This window comes from Ailuropoda melanoleuca, chromosome 4, assembly GCF_002007445.2.
Source record: "Ailuropoda melanoleuca isolate Jingjing chromosome 4, ASM200744v2, whole genome shotgun sequence".
Taxonomy (NCBI): domain Eukaryota; kingdom Metazoa; phylum Chordata; class Mammalia; order Carnivora; family Ursidae; genus Ailuropoda; species Ailuropoda melanoleuca.
This window is the reverse complement of record NC_048221.1, coordinates 4,339,387-4,349,695: the sequence shown is the minus strand read 5'-3', so window position 1 is coordinate 4,349,695 and position 10,309 is coordinate 4,339,387. Positions and strand designations below refer to the sequence as shown.

Below are 10,309 nucleotides of genomic sequence, written 5' to 3'. Positions count from 1 at the left end.
TCACCCAAGTCTATGATCTATTTTAAGTTAATTTTGTATATGGTGTGAGGTAGGGGTCAAACTTTATCCTTTTGCATGTGGCTACCCAGTTGTCCCAACATCGTTTGCTTAAGAGACTGTTTTTTCCTCATTTACTGGTCTTGACACCCTTGTCAAAAATTGATTGACTGTAAATGTGCAGGTTTATTTCTGGGTTCTCAATGCTATTCCATTTATCTATATGTCTAGCCTTATGCCAATACCACAATATAGTTTTGTGGTATGTTTTAAAATCTAGAAGCATGGGTCTTCCAATTTTGTTCTTTTTCAGTATTATTTGGGCTCTTCTGGTTCATTGAGTTTCTATGTGAAGTTTACAGTCAATTTCTGCAAAATTGTCAATTTCTGTGGGGAAAAAAATGGCTGGATTTTGATAGAGATAGTCTGTAGATCTCTTTGGGGAGTATTATCATTTTAATAATGTTAAATCTGATCCATGAACATGGGATATCTTTTGAGTTACTTGGGTCTTCTCTAATTTCTTTAAATGATGTTTTTTAAGTCTTCATTGTTCAAATCTTGGCTTCTTTTATTAAATTCACTTCTCTGTCTTTTATTCTTTTTGGTGTTACTGTAAATGAAATTCTTTTTTAAATTTCATTTTCAGATTGTTCATTGCTAATGTACAGAAATCTACAATTGAGTTTTGCATATTGATCTTGTATTCTGCAGCCTTGCTGAACTTATTTATTAGTTCTAATAGCTTTTTAATGGGTTCCTTAGGATTTTCAACATACAAGATCATGTCATCTGCAAACGTAGTTTTCCTGCTTACTTTCCAATCTGGGTGCCTTTTATTTATTTTGTATGCCTAATAACCCTGGCTAGAACATCTAGTACAATGCTAAATAGAAGTGGCAAGAGCAGACATCTCTTCCTTGTATATGTATATACACCACAGCTTCTTCATCCATTCAGCCCTGTATGGATGTCTGGGCTCTTCCCATAGTTTGGCTCTTGTGGACATTGCTGCTATAAACATTGGGGTGCAGGTGACCCTTTGGATAATTACATTTGCATTTTTGGGATGAATACACAGTAGTGCAATTTCTGGGTCATAGGGTAGCTTTATTTTCAACTTTTTAGGAACCTCCATACTGGGGGACCTCCACAGGGCAAAAGCATTCTGTTCTTCCCCACTAAGTATCGTTGTCTTTGGTGTGTTTGTAGATGCCCTGATGGCCAGAGAAGTCCTCTATTCCTAGTTTGTTGAGTGTTGCTGTTGTGGTTTAAATCATGAAAGAGTGTTGGATTTTGTCAAATGCTTTTTTTCTGTTAAGATGATCATATAGTTTTTGTCCTCTGTTCTATTAAAATGATTGAATTTTTTTTTTTTTTTTACATCAGAACAACCAACTTTCCATTCCTGGATAAATTAAATTTGGTCATGGTGGGTACATCTTTTTGTATATTGCTAGATTTGGTTTGCTAGTATTTTGTTGAGAATTTTTGCATTTATGTTCATAAGGGATAATGGTCTGTAGTTTTCTCTTTTTGTGATGGCTTTGTCTGGTTTTGGCATCAGGGTAGGATAATATTGGTCTCATACAATGTTAGAATGGCCTCAGAGTATTTCCTACTCTTCTATCTTTAAGAATAGTCTGGAGGATTGGTGTGAATTCTTCTTTAAACATTTGGTGTAGAATTCACCAGTGATGCCATCTGGTCCTAGGCTCTTCTTTGTGGGAAGTTTTGGATTACTAAGGCAGTTTTTCTCCTTTCATAGGTTCACTCAGATTTTCTGTTTCCTCTTGAGTCATTTTCTAGGAATTTGCCCATTTCATGTGGGATACCTGATTTATTGGCGTACAGTTGTTCATAGCATTGCCTTACCATCTTTTCTGTTTATGTAAAGTTGGTTGCGATGTCACCTCTTTGATTCCTGATTAGAGTAATTTGAGTCTTTTCTCTTTTTATCCTGGTCAGTTTATTTAAAGATTTGCCAGCCTTGCTGATCTTTTCAAGGAACTAACTTGGGATCTTCTGAATTCTCTTTATTGATTTTCTAATCTCTATTTCATTTATTCCTACTCGTAGCTTTATTATTTCCTCCCTTCTGCCAGCTCTGGGTTTGGTTTACTTTTATTTTCCAGATCTTAAGGTGGAAGATTCAATTATATTTGAATTAAGGTCTTTCTTTTTTTAACACAGATGATCACAGCTATAAATATTCCTCTACGTTAGCTGAGTCCCACAAATTCTGGTATGTTGTGTTTCATTTTCATTCATCTCCAAGTATTTTCTCATTTCTCTAATTTCTAATTTTCTAATTTCTTTTTTAATAGTTTATTTATTTATTTATTTATTTATTTATTTATTTAAGAGAGAGAGAGAGAGCGGGGATAGGGGCAGAGGGAGAGGGATAAGCAGAGTCTGCGCTGAGTGCAGAGCTCAACTTAGGGTTCAATTCCACGACCCTGAGATCATGACCTGAGCCGAAATTAAGAATCAGATGCTTAACTGACTGACCCATCCATGCATCCCTCTTTTTCTCATTTCAAATATTTTTTTTTTAAAGATTTTATTTATTTGTCAGAGAGAGAGAGAGCAAGCGAGCTCACAGCATGGGGAGCAGTAGGCAGTCGGAGAAGCAGGCTCCTTGCCGAGGAGGGAGCCAGATTCGGGGCTCCATCCCAGGACCCTGGGGTCATGACCTGAGCCGAAGGCAGACGCTTAACCAACTGAGCCACCCAGGTGTTCCTAATTTTGAATACTTCTAATTCCAAAGTATTTCCTATTTTCTCACCATTTCTTCTTTGAGATAGCAGTGTTACATGTGTTAAATGGTTAAGAAATACATAAATATTACTGTAAATATGACATCAAATTTGCATTTTCAAACAAGAGTTATAACAGAATGGGCTGTAGAACATGGCCACAAGGCACCTCCCATCACACTCTAAAATTTTATCCCTCAGCTCCCCACATCCAGTCCATCAGAATGTTCTTCAAAATGTACTTCCAGGCCACCCGCTCATCCCCACCTCCAGGTCCCAAATCCAAGCCACTATACTTGTCAGTCCGGGAGAACTGTAACAGTCTCCTGAGTTCTCACTCTGTCTTCCTTGCCTCCTACAATCTGTTCCCCATGCAGTGAGCTTTTTTAAAATCACAAATCACAAATCTCCCTCCTGTTTAAAACCCTCCAGTGGCTTCCGAATCTGATGAGAGCCCGTTCCCATGGTCTATCAGACTTTAAATGAAGTGATACCCTCCCTCCCCTGTCTCACCACCTGCCACCGACTTATGCCCTTCCCATTCTTTCTGCTGCAGCCATATGCAGTGACCTGGCTCTTTCTTTAAAATGAGTTACCGTCCCGGGGATTTTGAATTCTTGATATTTTCTTCCCTTTTTCCTCATTATTCCAAACTTAGCCCAAATGTCACCCTCTCAGGAGGCCTAGAGTGACAAGCTCTTCCTGCGTGGTCCAGAAACTTCCCATATATAGCACTTAAAGTCTCACATCCTGGGACACTCCATAATCTTGAGCCATCTAGGATGATTGGTCACCCTTGAGAGACCGTCCCTGGCTACTCTATCCAGAATAAGCCCGACCCAGTCATCCCCCGAGTTGCTATTATATCACTTTCCCTATAAGCGTGGGAATTGTGTCCCTAGCACCTAGAATGGTCTTTGACAAATAGTAGGCACTCAATAAATATTTTTGACTAAATTAATAATTGAAGGATAGGAACTGATTCCTGCAGTCCTAAGCTTACAACTCCATCACATAAAAATCTGTAAGAAGCAACCTGTTACGAAGTGGCAAAATCAATTCAGCAGGTGACCATCAGCATTTTCATTAAAATGAATAGAATAGAAAAAAATCAAGCATTGCCTAAAGTATCATGTTATGAAAATTTGTTTTAGTTATTATGTGTTTGTGTGGACTGGGCCTTTGGGTCAAACGCATTTCTTGGTGTGGTGTTATGGTCAAAAATGTTTGAAAACCACCCATCTACTGGTCAGGTGCACAGGCTTTGGCCCCAGACTGCTGGGGTTTAAAGCCCTTACAAGCTGTTTGGCACTGCGCAAACTCAACTCATTCTTTCCAGATCTCAGTTTCCTGATCTGTAATATGGGGATAATGCATAGCACACTTCTCAGGATATGAGTGTGAGCTTCAACTGAGTTAACATAAAAAAAAATGCTTAGATCAGTTTCTGGCACGTAAGAACAATTTAATCAGTGCTCATTAATATGATTACTTCTTGAGTGAATGAATTGATGGATGGATGGATGGATGAATAGGGCTGAGGTCTAATCTCCCTTTAAATTGCCCTGCCTGTTTCTTCCCAGAGCAAGTTTTTTCTCCTAGTGTTCCAGCCCCTGCTCCTGAATAACTATATATGTTTATTTATTCTGTTTATTGTCAATGTCCCAGCATTAGAATAAAAGCTCCAGGAGAGTGTGGGTTGTTAGTCTTATGTATAGTTGAACCTACCCTCTGAGGGGGGCGGGGAGGGAAGAGGGTTGGCAAACAGTTTCTATGAAAGGCTGGATAGTAAATATTCTAGGCTCTGCTTATGCCATTCCATCCTTGTGCAACGAGTTAACTCTTCACTACTCAACCTTGCCCGTGTAGTGTGAAAACAGCCTTCCACAATCTCGTTAAGGATGAGCCTGGCTGTGTTCCAATAAAACTTTATTTGCAAACACAGGCAGACATAATTTGGCCCAAGGGTGTGGTCTGCCAATCCTCAAAGATACGGAAAATACTGGATTCAGTAATAGAAGAGTTTCACAGTTTTCACATGCCACCGAAGATTCTTCTTTTGATTGTTTTAAACCACTTACAAAATATTTTAAAACTCTCAGCTTGTGGTTCATGAAAAACAGGCAGTGGGCAGGACTTGACCTGCAGGTCGGAGTTTGCTGACCCCAGACTCAGACTATGCCTGGACGTCCCAGTAATCCTTCGTGGAACAAACGAAGGCCCCGTTAGAAGTCACCGAAATTTAGCCTTCCCAGAGCAGCGCCACCCACCGGGAGCCGCGCGCGCTTCCCGCTCGCCAACCCTCCGAGCCGCGCGCGCCTCACGCCAAGCCACGCCCTCCTTCGCGGCGATTGGTCAAGCCTCGCCCTCATCCTCTCCAGGGGACGCCCCCTCTGACGGACATTGCGGGCAGCCAATGGAGTACCGCAGGGCCTTACACCCGGCCCCCCTCGCCCCCGTTGGAGGCGGGCGTAGGCGGGCCGTTGAAGGGTGGGGCGTGGAGCCTGGTAACCGTTGCCGGTAACAACGCCCCGCCCCATCGCGGCGGGCGGGCAGGCGGGAGGGCGCGCAAGGCTGGCGGGCGGCGGGAGCGGGAGGAGGAGCGGCCGCCGCCGCCACCGCCGCCGCCATAGAGACTGTAGCCGTGGAGACTGTTACTTACCAACGGGGACCAACACGCAGCAGCCGCTGCTGCCGCCGCGGGAGCCGCTGCCCGAACTCCCGGCCCGAACTCCAGGTGACCGATGCGACCGCCCCGGGCCCGGCCCGACTGGGGAGTGCGGGGGACGGCGGGGATCTGGATCGGGGGTCGGGAGGCAGGCGGCACAGCCCTCGCGGTTCACCCCAAACGTACGGGTTGGCGCGCCCGCGGGACCCGTCTCTTCACCCCAGTTCCGCAGGCGCGGCCGAGTTTGGGGGGAGTCTGGGAACGACCCCCCGACCTTTACCCAAACTCGGGGGCAAGTGGGAACCCATCGCCTCACTTTTCAGAAAACTTCCTGAGTTGGGGGCCCCCCGAGATCCTTCTCTCACTCTTATCTCAAAATCCCCGAATTGGGTGTTCTCCGGGACCCCTCAAACTTTTATCTTCAAACTCCCTGAACTGGGGCTTCTGGAAACCTCTTCTTACTTCCCCCCCCAAATCTTTAAGTTGGGGGCGCCCAGGGACCCCTCTCTCACTTTCTCTCAACTTCTTGAAACCATCTCAAACCCTTACCTCAAACTCCCAGAATTGGGGGCTCCTGGGGACCCTTCTTCTCTTTTGCTCCCCAAATCTCTGAAATTGGGGTTCCCCGGGGCCCCACTCTCACTCCTAACCTCAGACTCCTGAATTGGGAGGGCCTGGTAGACTCGTTTTCACCTTTGCCCCAATTTCCTGGATTTGGGGTTTCTTGGGGACCGTCTTCCAGAATTGTGAGTTTGCGGGCTCCCCTGGAACCCTTTTCTTACTGTTTACCCAAAAGTCGTTGCTCTTGTCTTGGGAAAAACACCCCCTCACTTTTTCGCCACAAACTCAGCGAGAACGAGAATGAGAATCTAGAATCGGACTTCCCGGGACCCGTTTCTCACCTCTTTACCAAAAATCCTCGTAGTTAAGGCTGTTCGGACACTCCTCCCCTCCCTCCCTTTGAATCCCACATTCCTGAGTTTGGGGGATCCTGGGTCCGCCAGTGCTTCCACCCCGGTGGAGAAGCCCCTTCGCGCAGCTGCAGCTCCCCTATTTGGACTGATCTCCAAGCGAGAAGAGTTTCACCAGAAGTTCTTTTTTTTTTTTTTTTTTTTTTTNTTTTTTTTTTTTTTTTTTTTTTAATGTATTAATTTATTTTGTTAAAGAGCCTAACTTGTGGCCCAAAACTGCTCGGTGACATTTTCTCCTGAGATTGTGTGAGTGCGTGTATGTTTGTGAATTTAAACCCCACCCCTGAGCCCCCCTCCCCCTGAAGCGCACTCAGGCACACACACACCGACACACACGGGCACACACGCAGACACACATGCAGACACACGCACAGACCACAGACACATACACACCCCAAATACTCCATTCCTTTCCTGTCCTGAGAGAAGCCAGGGGCTCCCTCCCGATCGGTCCCAGTTGGCTGTTCTCACTGGTGCACTAGGAAAGTTAGGTTTCCCGATCCTAGTGGCTATTTCAAGGGCCCCTGGGGCCGAAGTGCTCCTGCCATTCCAGTGGAGGCGGGGGTGGTTCACTGTCCTAATTTTAACCTCCTGGTTGCCCTGCAGGAATGAGGGAGGGAGTCCAGGTCTGCGTCCTGATAGACCTCCTGCCGGGTTCTTGGGTGTTTTCATTATGCAGCCCCCCAACATACGCGCGCACACACACACACAACCATTTTCTTGCTCTGTGCAATTAACCAGCAGTGCAGACTTTCCAGCTTTCCCCCTCCCAGTCAGCTTTATCTCTGCAAATCCAAAATATCAAACCTTATGCAAGACTCTGGATTTCAACTAAGACTCCCCAACGAAATAATTACACTAATAATAATGACCCAAACAGCAGCAACAAACCCTTTCTTTTTTTCTTGCACATATTGTCAACATGTTTTTATTCTTTGGCTTCATGCTCTGAAACATTGTTTGTGTGCTTCTATAAAGACCCTTACCCTCCGTCCTGGGAGTATCAGGGCTGGCTGTGTGTTCTTTTTCCCACTCAGGTTTAAAAATGTGAACCCACCCCTGAATAATCTTAGAGATGGCTTCTCACCTGCCCTTGCCAGAGAAGTGAGAGTGTATGGTGAGCGCCTCCTCCTCCCTCTCCCCTCCCCGCCCACCTCCCCTTCTCCCCACCCCCCAAAGAATCCAATTTCCTTAGTCACTGATCACTGCTAACTTCGCCAGCCAACAGGCTTGGTAAAGTATCGGAGGGGACTTGGTAGTTTTTAAAAAAAGATTTCCAATACATGATGGGCAAGCTAACTGCTTCTGTGATCCTGTGATATTCGGCTGATTTAGGCCGGGAATGAGTTCAGAAACAGTTTGCTTCTTCAGTAAAAGCAAAACTGAATTATTTAGCCTTTGGGTACATTCCTCTTTTGTGCCAGATAAATTGCCCAGACACTCCAAAGGGGCATCTGGGAGCAGGGGGACAGAGTTATTAATTACCTCAAGCAACAGAACGAGTTCTTTGAGATTCTGTTGATATTTGCATTCTGGGTGAAGGACATATCATTACCTTTTTTTTTTTTAAGATTTTATTTATTTGAGAGAGAGAGCGTTCTGTGCACAAGCAAGGGAGGGTGGAGGGAGAGGGAGAAGCAGGCTCACCGCTGAATAGGGAACCCAACATGGGGCTTGATCCCAGGACCCTGAGATCATACCTGAGCTGAAGGCAGCTGCTTAACTGACTGAGCCACCTAGGTGCCCTGGGATATACGTTACGTTAATATTCATCTTTTAACCACGGCTGGGACGGAGCCATTCACCAGAAATGAAGATGATGGGAAATTGTTTATCTGGATCTCATTCCTTTGAGCTAATTTGTAGTTTCAGATTCAAGTTAAAATTAATTCATATTTGTCAATATTTAATTAATTGGACTTCAGTTAATATTATAATTGAGTCAAAATTTTGAGTGTACAGGTGGGATTTTTATAGGTACTTGTGGGGGTTGTGCTCGTAAAATTGCAGGGCCAGTAGGAACCATATCTGATCATAATATATTTGACTCTTTTTAATTAACTGCGAGGTGACCACTTATTTAAATAATGTGCCCCCTCCCCCGACGCCTACTTATTTGTAAAATGTGAACTATTTAGAAGGCAAGGAAAGTTCACAGAGAAATCATCTTGCTAGTTGGGACCCTCGCCAAACTTGGGGGCAGGAAGGTCTAAGTCCTGATCCAGTAGCTGAAACCAGGGGTTTCAGATGCACGCAGCAAACACATCCATATTTCCACACCAGGCTATATGAGTATCCCCACCAAATGGGTAAATAAGGACCAGAAACAGCCTCAAGCCAGTTCAGGTCAGATTTTGTCTGTGTCACATTTACAAAAAAAATTTCCAGTTTTCAGAGCTTTTTTGATATCAGCATTGTTATAAGGGATTGTGGACTTACGTACTTAAAAGGGCCTTTTGACTCCCTTTCTGTTATTTAAAGGATGAGTAGCTCCGTCACAAGCCAAGTTCTCTAGACATGTGCCTGGCACAGAAGGTATGCTTATTTTGCTGAATGAGTGAATGAATGGAATATGCTTTGGGAATTAGAGAGGAAACTAAAAACCTCCTACGTGCTTCTCGGAGACCGCAAGAGCAGCAAAAGAATTCTTACGGGGGGGGGGGGAAGAAGANAAGAGAAGACCCAGACTCCTCCTTGAAGAGAGGAAGACCCAGAATCAAGGGTGTGTGGGTTAAGGAGTAGGTGATGGAGGATGGGGAGAAGAGCCAGGGACAGAGCCTGACGGGTCTGGGGATCATTCGGGTCCGGGAAGCGTGGCCTGCCTCAGAGGACGAGTAAGGTCTTTCTAGCAGAGAGGTCTGTCTGGCTACTCGCTGGATGCATCCAGGTGCATTCTGACAGGCAACCTAAACAAGATGGCCAAACCGAGTTCCCCGTGGGCCCCACAATCTGCTCCTCCTGGCCCGGCACCCCCTTCGTGAGCATCAGCTGGCTTCTCCTGGTTGATCGGGCCAGAACTTTGGAGTTGGCCTCTTTCTCGCCAGCCATCAGCAAATGCTCCCAACTCCACCCCATCCGTGGAGACCTAGGATCTGACCATGCCTCACCACCTGCCCTGCCAGCCCCTGCTCCAGGCCACCGGCGCCTCCTACCCGGATCATCCCAGCCTGTTTGTTAACCTGGCAGGGGTGGGGGTGGAGGGCATATTACCTTCTGTTGTGTTTCCCTCAGCTCAGAACCCTCCCACGACCCCCATCGCACCTGGAGCAAAGGCCAAAGTCTCTTCCCACCCTGGGCCTCTCCACCGCAATTCTCTTTGGCCTCATCTCTGACACCGATCTCGTTCCTCACTCCACTTCAACCCTGCAGGCCTCTTGGGAGTTTGTCAAGCCTTCTGCCTAGAAAGCTCTTCACCCAAGTAATGGGGGGACTGCTCCCGCCCTGTCTTCAGGCCTTTTCTCAAATGTCACCTTCCCAGGCCACTCAAAAGGGACATACACTTAGCCTCCTTCCCCTCTGTCTCTTTCCTTAGCACTTGTCACTCACGTGCAGGCATAATGACGTAATGCACATTTATTTTATTATTTTATTTTATTATCACCATCCGGCCCCTCATTAGAAGGTCAGCTCCTTAAGGGGAGGAAGCGCTGTGTGTTTTATTAACTTCTCTTTCCTCCGGGCTGAGCACAATTCTGGCGCTGAGTAGGCACTCAATCAATATTTGTTAAATGAATAAATAAACAGTTTCCTGCCCACCTATGAGGGAGGCCCATCTAGAAATGGGGAGTCGCTCCTTACCTGCTATGTGTCGCCGCCCATGGGTCTTGGAACAGCTTGGGTTGGACAGGAAAGGGCTTGCTCGAGGTGTCTCTGCTGCTTGGCTCCGGGAGCTCCAGGTAAGGTGTGGCGTCCGT

At 45.8% G+C, this 10,309-nt stretch overlaps 1 protein-coding gene across 5 annotated transcripts in view; it reads left to right on the top strand.

Annotated features, from left to right (window-relative positions):
* Positions 1–5,279: 5,279 nt before the first annotated feature.
* RFX2 (regulatory factor X2) overlaps positions 5,280–10,309 on the top strand; it is a 90,152-nt gene continuing 85,122 nt past the window's right edge. For 4 of the 5 annotated variants that reach the window (XM_034657609.1, XM_034657606.1, XM_034657610.1 and 1 more), the window contains exon 1: positions 5,281–5,493. The gene's annotated coding sequence lies outside the window, so the exon portion shown is untranslated. Of the gene's footprint in view, positions 5,494–10,309 lie in introns of all 5 variants that reach the window. The other variant, XR_004624568.1, reaches the window with a different exon arrangement.